The 14776-nt window shown below is 39.8% G+C and overlaps 1 pseudogene; it reads left to right on the top strand.

Annotated features, from left to right (window-relative positions):
• The first annotated feature begins 2739 nt into the window (after positions 1–2739).
• LOC101730628 overlaps positions 2740–14776 on the top strand; it is a 39109-nt pseudogene continuing 27072 nt past the window's right edge.

The raw sequence follows: 14776 nt of genomic DNA, 5'->3' as shown, positions 1-14776 counted from the left end.
ATCTACAATTGTGCATTTGTTTACTGGGGCACCTACAAATCCATTCGGGCAGCTCCGAAAATAGATTCATGTGCATGTTTTAGCAATAATCCTTATAGCTTCTACTGTTATAATATGATGAATACTAATATTGCTATTTTAATAGAGATTCTGTGCCATTGTAAAACAAAACAAAGCAAAAAGTAGATTGCACTTTGTTTTTTATACCCTCACTGGAGAAATGAAATCGCTATCAGATTCTCACAGCAGGCAAGCCATTCCGTGCCTAATTTTCATTATGGTTGTGCTGATGACAAATGGAAGGAAGGCATGAGTGCTAAATGGTCTGTGTGGAGCTGAAGATGAAGGCATTAAATCTGAGTATTTTTAAATGATTTAGTAACCTGTTTATTCAGTCAAAGACTGTAACTGGCAAATGTTGATAAAGGAAAGTGTAGGCTGAATGTCACCGACACTAAAGTAAACATGGTGGGAATAGTGTGCATATTACACGAATAGGAATTCTCAGAAAAAATAAAGGCCTTCTTGATTTCCAGATATATCTATATGTTTGTATGTATGTATGTATATTTTTTTTAATTCTATAGTTCTGCTTGTAAACATAATGCTGCATACATTCCAAAACATATTATATTGCTAGAGAAAATGGTCACGGGCAGTTGCTGCAGTGGGAACAAGTGCCACGTGGTTCTTGGATGGATGCATTTATCCCTTCATTTATCATTTCTTTTGGTGTCTTTCTAAACCAGTTAGAGGACCAGCTTGCCCTTTGGGTGAAGACACAGAGCTACTTAGTAGCAGCTACTTGACACGGCTACTGAACTCCAGAAAATACCCTGCCATAGACAATACTGAGAATTGCCTCTGCTAAAACACGTCAAGACAATTATTAGTAAACGATCAGCATTGTCTATTTTAATACCCATGACAAGTAGCTGCTAGTAGTAGCTACGTGTATCTTCACCCTTTTAGCCAGCTACTTGTCACAGCTACCAAATGCCAGAAAATACCCTGCCATAGACAATACTGAGAATTGCCTCTAGTAAAAAAAACACATAGCAGTGATTATTAGTAATTACCTGTATTGTCTATTTTGTAGTCGCGACAAGTAACTGGGTACAAGTGTGTGTGTCTTAGCTCTTAAATTCCATAACTTTAGTGGTTGCAGGCCCGAACACAGCACCTTTTCATTGTGTCTTGTACCTTACTGCTGTTCTCTGTAACCTACAGCACAGGCGCGGAAAACCCCCCAGTTTGTGGATGTTGTTATCCTATTTTTGAGCATGAAGGACTAGTAGTTGTGAAAGTTGTCAATAATCAGGCCTTATGTTACACCCAATGAGTGTTGCTTTGATTTAGTGAATTGTATTTATTGGTGTGTTTAATAAAGTGTATAAATAGTGTGCCTTTTTCCTATATAGGCCCCTAGAGTTGTGAATAAAGAAAAATGGAGGTCCCGTGTCTGTGGCGCAGCTATAGCAGGTTGTATTTTAATCCTGAATAGGATTGTGAAAAAAGTCAAGAATGCAGAAAGGTTAAGAGTTTACTTAATTTGGGGGGGGGTGCTTGGGGGGGCGGCCGCCATGTCTGAAGAGAGAGACCTTGAATTGCCCATCCTGTTGGCCTTGTGGAGAGTAAACAAAAGGTTGTCATTTTCAGTGCACAGTCTTGTGCATGCCATCAATATTATCCCTGCGTGTTCCTCTGGTTCCGTAATCAAAGCATAAGTGAACATATTTCTCTCTTTGTAATGGACTCTACCACCATAACTGATATGCAATGAGCTAGCAGTGCCTTAAACGGTTGCTAGGCATCTCGTTGATTACGCCTTACACAACTGCAGAGGGAATGTTTGCTACACACCACTGAGTGTCCCTGTCATTTAGCCAATTGTCATCTTATTTATTGCTTTGTGTTAAGTACCAGGGCTTTTATTATGTTGGGTTCAAAAACCCAACATACTATTCTTCGACTTCAGATTATTCTTCCGCTTTTTCTTCTTCTTCTTAGTGCCCCCCATTTTCTAAACGCTACTCCTCCTACAGTTATAGGGGTACAACACCCAAACTCTCCACACTTCTTCACCCTATAGTGGAGCAGGTTGCTTGTGCTTTTCTAAGCAATCCCCCCCCCCGTCTTTTTGTGGCGCTGCTCCGAACCCCCCAATTTTCCCATTGACTTTGACAGGGAAGATTTTCAAACTGCTGCCACTCTTACAGCTTTGAAGCTACACCCCCCAAACTTGAATAACATAATCATGGGGTCACCCCAAATGAAACAGCAACATTGTTGGATGACCCAAAGTGTGAGGGCCAATCAACAACAGCCAATCAAATTTCAACCATTGACTTTAAAGGGGAAATTGAAACTGCTGCCAATCTTACAGCTTTGAAGCTACGCTCCCCAAACTTGAATCACATAGTCATGGGGTCAGCCTGAATGAAAATATGATTATTGTTGGATGCCCAAAAGTGGGCGGAGCTGTGAACAGCCAATGAGATTTTACTTATTAACTTGGCGGAAATCCAACCTGCTACCATTCTCACAGTAATAACGCCGGGGTCCCCAAACTTTGCAGGGTTAGGCACCAGGTAACTGCAGTTCTAGGTTAGAAAAAATTATGTTTTAACATTAACATATATTATTTATTTCCTCCAGTTTGGACAGACTAATAAAAATACTATTCTTACAAAATGTATGTTTTAATTGTGTTATTTATCAGCCTATATTCTATTATACAACACTTTGTGATCCCAGCATTATGGCTGTCATTGAGGTTGTTGCACTTACCAAAAAGCAAGATTTACCCAAAGAAGGACTCTCGCGTGGCTTTGGAATAATGGGCTTGTTTAGCCATCCGCTGGAAGATGATTCAAGCATTCAGAGCAAAAGGCGAGTATTTCTCTAATCACTTGTTCAACTTTTTATTTCACTTGAAATGACAGGTAGGTCCATAGATACACTACCTCCAAAGTAGCTCAAGGGACTAGAGCTAATATCTTATAATAGAGAAAATACAGTAGATGGAATAAATACAACTTTGGATATAGAGAAGAAGTGAAATGAAGAATGAAATGGAGGTATTGATTATGACGTCCAGACAACAGGCAAGGCACAAGGGGATTCTGTGTGTAACAGGGCTCACAAAGGAAGTTCAAAAGAAAGAACTTAAAGAAAAGGCCAAGATCAGTTTTAGTAGAGCAGCTCCCTTAGGCAACTAAAGTCCTGGAAGTATTTTAGATAGAAGCCTGTCCTTAGGGTCAGAGAAATAAATGAATATGATGTTACTGTCTGTGGGGATCACTTTTCCATTTGGTGTTTGTGGGCAGCTGGGTCAACCATTCCAGTTTCCAGCTGTGAATGTGTTTGGTTGGTCTCAGTGGGGTTAATTCTTTAAAACTGAAGCCTAAAGTACTGTGTTCCAGAAAAACATGAATACATAATGACAGCTACAGACTCAAAATACAAATGAAATCATCTTAAACTCTACTTTGCTTTGGGCAAAATGACACTTTGTCTCACTTAATATGTTCTATATGAATATATATGAATCCAGTCTGTTTCAGCACTAACAGATTAAATGTTGGCAGCAAAGGGTCTCCAGATGGTAGACATTCCTCACAGTTTTTATTATGAGAAAAAAAAGTAACAAAAATGTTTGGAAATATTTACAGCAATATCTGAATATAATTTGGCCAGTGTTTTCTTATTCAGATTGATGTAATAGTATAGCACCCACAGAATGCCATTCTGCAAAATCCGCTTAATATATGCTGCAACATAGTCATCTCGCTGGGAAAGCTGTCATTACCGCAAACACTCTTCTCTAAAGAGACGTCTCTATCGCATGTGCAATGTTCTACTGTTGTGAATAATGAAATGGGTATATAATAGAATATTTGGGAGAGAGATATTAAGTCACTAGAGCATGAACAGTAATCTCCTTTTTTGAGGTCACACAGCTGCTCATAGAATTTTAATTGTGCGGCAGTAGATCAGAATTTCCTTTTATTATAAGAGATCACATTGGAATAGGCAGTTCTGTTTAATTCTGTCATATCCTTTTGTGTTGGTACTGACAATTTGCCAAATCTCCGCTATCAAAAATGTGAATGTTGCTTGTCTTGCACAAATGTTTTTATAGTTTAATTAGGCTAAATTTACAATGTATATATGAAAAGTATATGCATTGCTTAACACATAATGTCTTTCAAATATTACTTTATTCTTTTTGCATAAGAAATTAAACAAAAATGATACAGAACAGGATTGTGGGATGAATAGGCTGGTGCTATCAAATTAGGATTGGCATGTTTGTCCATTATTTCCATGCAGAGGGCCAATTATTTGCTATTTCACATGTTTAGGAACCAGATAATTATACATCTGATGTCAATCAAATATGTCTGTGTACATGTGGGACATGCTGTGGGACACAGGGCTGAGGCTGCAGACCTGGTCAGGGGTAGGAATGCTAGGATAGGGAGAATGCTGCATTTTCTACAATAAAATATACATATTTACAGATAAAAACATGAAACTTCAGCTAAGAAACTCATTAGGCTGACTAGTTGCTGCCCTGGGTAAGGTGCCACATGAGGTAAGGTTCCCACCTTGCTTTACAGTTTAGTTTATAAGGTGGGGCTAGATTGTGGGACCACCACCACCTCTTTTTTTTCCTAAAAGGTATGGTTCACCTTTAAGCTAAGTTTAGTATATTATAGAGTTACCTATTCTAAGCAACCTTTCAATTGGTCATTATTTATTTGTTATAGTTTTTGAACTCCTTGCCTCCTTCTAGCAACTCTTTGCAGTTTTTAAATGAGGGTCACTGACCCAGCAGCCAAAAAACTATTGCTCTGTGAGGCCACAGTTTTATTGTTATTGTTACTTATTGTAACTTTATTTTCTATTCAGGCCCTCTGCTATTCATATAACAGTCTCTCATCCAAACAACTCCCTGGTTGCTTAGATAAATTGGACCCTAGCAACCAAATAACTGATGAAACACTGCTGTAGAGCTCCTGAACTGCTAATGAAATAACTAAAAAAACAACAAACAAAAAATCAAGACCAATTGCAGAATATTAATCTCTACATCATACTAAAAGTTAACTCAAAGGTGAACAACTCTGTTAAGACAGAATTGTCATACTTCTACCCAAGTAATGCCAGTTGGTGTCAACTTTTCAATGAAAACATATTGTAACAGGATGGCAATAGTCTCTTTCTCAAGATAACTGTAACTGTTTCCCAAAGAATCCACAGTTCTGTTGGACAGTAAATAAAGCTGAATCGGGAGAGAGGAACTTTGCATCTTCTGTATGAGCAGAATACAGCATTTACAACAAAGTCCTTTTGCATCCAAGTTCAAAGATCCTAATGAATGTAAGTGAGGCTAATGTAATTTGTGCTTGAATACCTACTGACAACCTAAATGTGTTCTGTGAACATGATTTAGTTTTGTATCTATTTGGACAATAACACTGTAAATGTCCATACTTTACAGCAGTGCATTTTATAACCTTTATTATAAAAGTATTGTTCCTATCAATGTCTATGTAGGGAATGGATCTACAGACTCACAAGGGCTCATTTATCAATGCATCGCAGCACACAAACCGACGCAATTATGATTATGCGCCATTTTGTGGGCACACGCAATTGCATATGAGTTACATTGCGTCGGTTCATTTATTTTTCTGCCAGCTCATTTTATGCGCATGTCGCAAATACTGGGCAATAATGTCGCAAACAACTACATGTTTTTTGGGGGTGTGGCTAGGGGCGTGTTTTAAGTGCCCAATTTTTGCAAGGGTGCGCCCTTTGCGCCTATATATGTCCTATTTGCGCATATATAGGGGCAGATTTGCGCAGGCACGGCTGCATTGAAATCTTTACGCCTGTTCATTTGTGCATATTTCTGACTGCGCGTTCTTCAACATTTGCGCTAGTATATTCGCAGATTTGCGCTACAATAAACTAATTTAGGTATGTCATTAATAAAACCATGTTAATGTTAATTTATGATATGTTGATTAGCATTATTAGAAAAATATAACTGTTAATTTGTTTACAATGTTTTAATAACATTTACCCTTTTTTTTTTTTTAACTTTGTTCTTATCTATAAAGGCAGTTTCCCTTGTTAATGGAGTCTTTCATATCTTTTTTCCATTTAAGTTAGGAAGCATGTAGTTGGTATGGGCTTATTAGAGCATTAGCTTGCGCCATCTATGCACACAATTTATGACAAGTTTTGCGTCGTCATATGTGCATGTTTGTATGGCGCAGCAGTTTGCGTCAACACTAGCGCATGAAACTTTGCGCTATACTGTTAAATATGCTTATGCGCAGGGCAAAAGTTTTGCCTCTGCGACTATTATAGCGCTGCGATGCGTTGGTAAATGAGCCCTACAGAGTGTAAAAACACAATTGCATTGCATTTCAAGGAAACGGCAGCTGAATTTCACAAAGGTTACCTATGGAGCGTGAGTTATTTCAAGCTTCTATGCACTATAAGAAGAAGCTGTCTTTCCTTGTTATAGTGGGATAAAGCTTGCCTTCTCCGAACTGAATGCATTGCTGGCTGCCTACAGACAAATGTGACTTTGTGGAACTGTCATCTGCTGTATCCACTTTGAGGGCAGAGATAATACAACCCAGAAATGGAAGCACATTTTATTTCAATCATTACCCTTCTAAACCGCTCACACTATAGTGATTGTAACATTGTGTTGACAGTTTTGTTTTCTGTGGTGCTCTGACAATTCCAACATGTTTGTTTTCCTATTTCATCCCACCCACCTTACAAATACTGGGCATTACCCTAATTTTACACATTGCTAGCCATAAGGCCAATGGCACATTCTAGGTTTTCTCTGCTTGCTTGAAAAATGGCAGATGTGCCATGTGCAAAAATGCATGTGTTCATGTTTCTTCACCAATATCTGTCACACAGACAGTCCAATGTCTTGTCAGCCAGTGCACACACAGCACAGAAGACAGAGTATCTTTATTTTCTCCATACATGTATATGTCAGCTGAAAAAACACAATCCTTTTACCCAAGGTGGACTTTGACATGGAAATATGAATGCCTTTTCACTCTGAAATCCACCCCCTGTATGCGCTGACAGGCCCCTGGCCTAGGATAAGGTAAGAATCTTACGTTACACTTGACCATTTGCAAAAGGCCAAAGATTAGCTTCCTCATTTACATTAAGCTACATTGATTAAATTATCTACAAATCCCTTTTGGTGCAAGCAGTATACCATATCAAGTACGTACACACCAAAAACCTACATTCTGAAATAGCAATTGTATTCAAAATAAAAAAGAAAAGGTACAATGAATGATGTATAAATATTTTCAGGTGCACACAGCAGAAAAATAGTGTACATAAAATAATACAGACAAATAAAGTGCATTTATAGATAGATCATAACATAGCAGGCTAAGCACCACAGGTGGGGACTCCTGACATTTCAGTTGATCCCTTTCAGCTTCTATGCTTCCTTTGGGGATTTGTAAATGATAAAATACCATTACCATCTTAAAGACTGACACTAGTTACCATGAAATATATATGTGATAACATGTAAAGGTGGCCATACACGGGCACATTTAAGCTGCAGGTCCTTCGGAATGATTTGAAAGTGTATCTGTCCCTGTATGGGTACCCCCAACAGGCCTAAAGGTCCCCATACACGGGCCAACTATAGCTGCCGATATCGGTCCCTTGGACCGATTCGGTAGCTAATCGGCCCGTGTATGGGGAGAGCAGAGCGGCCTGGCCGACCGATATCTGGCCTGAAATTGGCCAGATCTCGATCAGCCAGGTTAGAAAATCCGGTCGGATCGGGGACCGCATCGGCTCGTTGATGCGGTCCCCGATCTGACTGCCCCATTGCCGCCCAAATAATCCGATCGTTTGGCCCCAGGGCCAAACGATCGGATTATTTTTTTTTTTAACTAAATGCTCCCCGATATCGCCCACCCGTAGGTGGGGATATCGGGGGAAGATCCGCTCGCTTGGCGACATCGCCAAGCGAGCGGATCTGCTCGTGTATGGCCACCTTAACTGGCCGATATCTGGCGTAAAATTGACCAGATATCAATTGGGCAGATTTGAGTTTTCTGTCAGATCATTGATGCAGTCCTCGCTCCAAACGATCAGTTTACTACAGTATCACTCACATTAGGTGGGCATATCGGTGGAAAGATCTGCTTGTTTGGTGATCCGCATGCCAAACAAGCAGATCTTATAGTGTATGGCCACCATTAGTCATGTAGTCATGCTCTTCTGTTTATAACAGTGCCTCACGTGATAGCATGACCCCAGTCACATTGTATTCTTGTCTGGATTTTAACACATAACGTATCGTCAGGGAAGATAATAGACTCCCAGAAATCCGATATTGAACTTAGCCCTTGTTTTGTTTTATACTGTTGGGTAATTGCAGAATAATACAATAATGGCACTGCTACTGCACAGCAAGCATTAAATAACCCTTCTATGCAAGAAAGAACACTTCAATTTATCTTTTACTCCTTGATAATCTAGCATAAAATGAAGTCTTGGAAAGTTTGTAAATCAGCCTGAAGGAAAACTGGCAAGAAAGTCAGAAAACATATCAAAGATAAATGTTCTTAATTTTCTTTTATATATCCGCTGATAAAAAGTAATTGCAAGTTTGCTTTATGACGTGCCTTATCACTTGCACTAAAATCCATCATTTCCTTGTGGAATCACAAACAATCTATTGTTTGCTTGTCACATGAACTCTTTCATGCTTGTTATTTTATTGTTTTACCATTTGAGAAGGATAGTGCCAAAGAATGGGTATAAAAGTATTATGTTCTGCGTCAAGTCAGTATTTATGTTACTTGCAAAGCAAACATGAGAGTAAAGCGCATACATTAAACTACCAGGGTGCCTCTGAAGTTATTTGTAGCCTGTAATGTCCCCATCACGCTGTGAGCCATTGATTCCTATAAGATAAGAGAAAGCAGCAGTTTCAGTTTGTGATCACCGCCAGCTGATACTTTTTGGCACCGTATGTCTCCATATCAATGGACACTGTGGGGTGTCGCAAAGCAGAGGAAGAGGCCAAGGTTGGTTAGTTTAGGGAATAGGAACTGAAGTAGTAAGGAGAGCAGGGGATAAGTAGCAGGCAACAGTGTAATGGAATCTTTGTCTTTTTCATCCAAACAGTATTTTTCAGAGTTTTAACCAATAATGGCTTCTTGAGCAAAACAACATTTACCCATCGTCAGAGTAATGTGATACAGCTAGAGCGGCACTTGGTATGCGTTAATGCTGGTCATATGGCTCATTCCCATTAGGCACACCTTATGTGTGTTTTTTTTAGTTGCGAAAAATTAAATCTACCATATATGAAAGGACTGATCAGAGTGCACCCCTTGTGAATATTTTGATGTATGTCTTCTGAAAAACTTTGGATTTTGCCACGTTGTACATTGCTATGGCAAGTAGTGAGCACAGGTATAAAATCAGTTTAAAAGAAAATCTGATTGAATGCTGGCACTGCAAACAGAAGTAGCCGGGATGGGTAACTTATTCCCTGCTTTTGAGTTGACTGATTTAATGTTACTTTCACTATTTCCAGGAGACATATAGCATAAGTGAACATGAATAACGTGGTGCTGTCTTAACACTGGGCTAAAAGTGATCAAAACCTTTAAAAATGGCCCCTTTATTGAAGCTCCCTTTAGATCATCTCTGGTCCCTGTGTTTCAAATGAAGGGTAGGCCTGTTCTAATGGTCCCTGCCAGAAGCACAGCCCTGCAGTCACACAAGCAAAGACAGGCTTTAGTTCCCTATGAAGTATGCCTAGCTGCTGATTGGTTTATATCCCATAGTGCAGCCTGCTGAGTGCTGTTGGTTTCCCTGCACATGCGAAGAATTAAGCCAGCAGGAAGTGGGAGGGGCCAGTAGGGTTTTGGGGAAAATTTAAATAAATCAACCCGAAACACAACTTTTTTTAAACACAATCCTTCTATATATATATGAGTATAATGCACTGGCAAATTCTTGCTTTTTACACAATATGCCTCCTTTAAACATTATATACTGACCTAACATACAGCCTTTTTCTGTGCCTAGTAAATCAACAAATTACATTATTTGAAAATACCTCCATTCAGTACTCAGTGCGACCACACAAAGTTTTACAGACAGTTGCCCACTTGCTCCCAGAAAATGTGCTTGTTTCTGGCTCTGAGACAATCCCTGGGATTATACCATCATCTGATGAATCAGGTAACGGCTCTGGCACACAGGGAGATTAGTCGCCCGCGACAAATCTCCCTGTTCGCGGGCGACTAACCTCCCCGGATTGCCATCCCACTGGCGAAAATGTAAGTCGCCGGTGGGATGGCACACGCTGCGCGGGCGATTTTGGCAAATCGCCGAAAATGCCTCGCGTGTGCCATCCCACCGGCGACTTACATTTTTGCCAGTGGGATGGTAGTTCAGGGAGATTAGTCGCCCGTGACAAGGGAGATTTGTCGCGGGCGACTAATCTTCCCATGTGCCAGAGCCCTAAGACATTAAATTGGATAATGAAGACAACTTATTGTGATTGTACCTTCTGTTGCACCGTCTGTGTTTGTTTGTATAGTGGTACCAAATAATTGGAACAGTCAGGGACTGGTTGTGAGGGCTGCACTAATTACAGTCTGTCTTTTAATTATAAATCTGTATGATATCCACCCAACTGCCATCCACCTAAATCTATATTTTTTTTAAATAATATGGTCAATCTTATAGAAGAATTAGCTGCTTTTTTAATCTCTCTAGGTAATGTTAGCATGTTGAGAGGAGAATGAGATGGGCAGCATGTCCAGGTACCTCAGGGGCTGCTATATTAAAGTCTTTATATAAATGGGAACGTTGATGTTTTTGCCATGACCATTTAGCTGCTTGGAATACTGTAAAAATCAGCTGTGAAATGATTTAGAAGCCATTGCACCTGCTTAGGGTATTTCCATGTATGGTTCATGTACAAGGCTATATTTTATTGTAGCAGAGTTGCTCGTAGGATGGTAATGTCCAGCAAATCAGACTGCTTTCTTTTATTCCATGAAGAATTTAATGAGCAATGAACTGAATTGGCCCTTCAGGTTGTGTTTAAATTTCTAAAAACGACAAGTTTATTTTGTAAAAACCAGCGCAAAGGAACTGTATGATGTGAGAACACAGATACAGCTGTTGAGCAGTTTATCAACTGAACCTGACAGAGAGCAACGAGGCTCAAGACGTATTATGTACTAAAGTAAAGTCAGCACATCTAGCAGCTTCCTCTGCCTGTGCCTCCCCTCTCATATACTCCATTCTTTGTATCACCGGATATGAACCTTGCCAGTGCTTATAACAGTAGAAAGTGAATATTGCCAAGTAATGTTCAGCTGTTGGTAACTATTTGCTTTACTGTTGAACAGTTTTGATTTCAAAGCAGAGGAAACTGATTTGTTTGCTTGAGCATATGTCTGTATTCTTAGGGAGCAAGCAATAATTAAATATATAATGCATTATGTACCTCCTATTGTAAAATATAAGGATATTATAAGTCACCTTATGGTCCTTGACGATGCTGCAGGTTGGTGTCTGTGCAGATGCTATATGACAATGTGCTGTTTGGGGAATAATTTGCCAAATGTTATAAAATGTGAAAACATCAGAAATTCATAACCACGGAAGTGTGTAAGTCTGCTGTTATACATATCTAACAGCCTCTCAGTTTAAAGTAGTGTATTATTATTATTAAGTTGCAGCTTGTCGTGTGATGTACCTGACTATAACTAATCACTAATAACCAATGACATCACTATTCATTATTCATAATGCTATATTTTATAGATTACTCATGAAACTTGCATACTTCAAGCAGAATGGAAGCCAACTGAGAAGTTTATATATAACATTTTTTATTATAATTTTGCACTTGAAATGTTTGGTTGACTTTTATTTTGTAAATGCAGCAAATATTTTGAAACTTTTTGTGCCTCCTTGACTAGTTTGCAATTGCTACCTGACCACCTGTGTGGTGCTCTTCTTCTATACTATGCTGATTGGTTTAGTGGCTGGCACAGCTGCTTAGATTCTTATTTAGAAGTAAAAACCATATTGAGCAGGCAGTTTGCAGCTGGACATATTCCATTAACAAACATATGTTTCATGCATGAGGCAATGTAGGAATATTGCTCATAGGTTGTCATTGTATATGAAATTAGATTGCATTCTTTGCTTCCATATGTCCATTCCATAAGCAAGCACAACAGAGACCTTTTCCGCACACCCTGGCTCTCCAAAAGCATGCTTGATAAAGGGGTTATTCTGCCCCGAAACGTTGCACCTCCGCAATAAAACTTTGAAAGGGTTTTTCCCTAGTTTACAGCTCTGTGTGCCATCTGCTTTTTTTGCCATTCCATAAGCAAGCACACACAGGCCTTTCAATAAGAATTAATACATGTAAATGTGTTTTTGTTTCTTTTCTAAAAATGAACAATTTGAGCTGTTTGTATTGTTGAAACCAACGATAAGGGACTGTTATTCTGAAGGCAAAACACGAACGCAGCTGTTGAACAGTCCTCATCTGAAAATGGAGCTACAATTTCATCCCCTTTGAGATGCAATAAGAACAGCATATTTTCACTTATAAACCTCCAAAGGCTGCGTACCATACAAAATCATTTCTTTTACCAGTGAGATATGTTAACATTATTATTTTTGTAGTAGTGAAAAAACCCAATATGAATTGCATTCATAATTAACTGATTTTGTAAGCATGTTTCTTTTCATTAATATTTTTGTTGGATAGTTTTATTTACATATCAATTTCTCAGTTTTCCTTGTGCCTTAGTGCATAATCTAACAGCACCTTTTAGATTTGTCCTACCAAATCATCTTGCCTATGATTAATTGCTACCGAATATTTAAACTAGATTAGATACCAAAACCAGTATAAAACTCTGTAGGGTTTTAAGGCTCTGGCACACGGGGAGATTAGTCTCCCGCGGCAAAACTCCCTGTTCGCGGGCGACTAATCTCCCCGAGTTGCCTTCCCCCTGCCATCCCACCGGCGAACATGTAAGTCGCCGACGGGATGGCAGACGCGGCGATTTGCGCGAAATCGCGCCGCCGCGTGTGCCATCCCGCCGCTGACTTACATGTTCGCCGGTGGGATGGCAGGGGGAAGGCAACTCGGGGAGATTAGTCGCCCGCGAACAGGGAGTTTTGCCACGGGCGACTAATCTCCCCGTGTGCCAGAGCCCTTAAGCTCAAAGAACCAGCCCAGATTAGATTAGTAGTAGTGCAGTATTGTCTATTTCTCTAGGCAGCAGTTCCTGTCAGTGCAGATGTATGGGGACATCTTTGGAGGCTCCTCCTTCCCAGCGTATCCACTGGTCTCCTCTGATAAGACAGTTTATTTTGTCCTGCCACAGGAGGTAGGGCTCTTAGGATTCCCTAGCAGTTTTAAGTAAAGTGTAGCTAGGTTTTTTAGTTCTTCCAAGGGACCTGGGTAGGACTCCCCCGTCCTTACCAACACAGTTGCAAAGTGGGGAGTTCCTGGCTGGTGATAACGCTCTTTGATTACCCAGGTAGCTAGGCCAGAAGGCCAGAAGAGGATTTGGATTTGCTTTTGCCTAGGGGGTGCATTGCCCTCCAAGACGTACAGCCCTGTGATACTGATGGCACTAAAAAAGCCGCCCAGTGCTGTTGACCTCCATCAAGCACAGAACTTCTTTTTGGGTAAGTACCCAAGTAATCCACACTTACAAAGAAATCAAAACAAATAAGTCTTTAAATTAAGTCTTGTGTAATAAAGTGGAATGACACAGGGATTAAGTGTTGAACACATGAAGGTGGTGCAAAAAGGCATGGAAAGCCAAGAAACCTGCTGAAATCTGTCAGTATTTAGAAAGCAACTCAGCCCCCTATCAGTGTAAATTAATATCAGCTGGTTTAGTCCTAATTGATGGCCTATAAAAAGGTTTCTCATTACCAAGGTATCACACAAGAAGCATCTCATTGAGCTCTCTCAAGACCTTCTCAACCTTATTGTTACAAAACAAACTGATGGCATTGGTTACAGATGTATTTCTAAGCTTTTGAATGTTACAGTGATATCTGGAAGTGGAAAGAGCATCATTTTAACCCTTAACCACCAAGACCAAGTGCTCCTCACAAGATTTCTGACAGAGGAGTCAAAAGAATAATCAGAAGGGTTGTCCAAGAGCCAAGGATCACTAGCATTGATGTGATGCACTCAACCGACATGAGGGTTGATTCACTAAAGTGCATTAAAACGTGCGCTATTTATAGCATGCGGTAAACATTTTATTGCGTCTATTTTTTTCGCGTTTTAACGCATGATTCACTAAAAGCATACTTACGTTAATTTTGATGCGATGCTGCTTGCGTTATTTAAGTCGCGAAGACTATTTTCGTGCGGTAATCAACGCATCGCGCACAAATAGTCACCGTGTGCGAAAAAACGCACGCCATATTAGCCATACACACCATTACTTTCGTAAAATTACTTTTATTAAAATGCCCATTTCCTTGCAAACTGGAGGCTACATCACTCTAGGGCCAACACAGACTTGAATAAATCCCACTGGAAAGTCCATATTGTGTTGCCAAAAGCTCATTAACTGTACTTTTCTATAATTACCGCCTGCGTCAAGTAGGTGTTAATTTTCGTACAGACAAATGCGATATTTAGCGCGTCTAAGTGTTTGTGAATCAT

Source organism: Xenopus tropicalis, chromosome 7, assembly GCF_000004195.4.
Source record: "Xenopus tropicalis strain Nigerian chromosome 7, UCB_Xtro_10.0, whole genome shotgun sequence".
Lineage (NCBI taxonomy): Eukaryota > Metazoa > Chordata > Amphibia > Anura > Pipidae > Xenopus > Xenopus tropicalis.
Note: the sequence above shows the minus strand (reverse complement) of the source record. Positions and strands in the feature narration are given on the sequence as shown.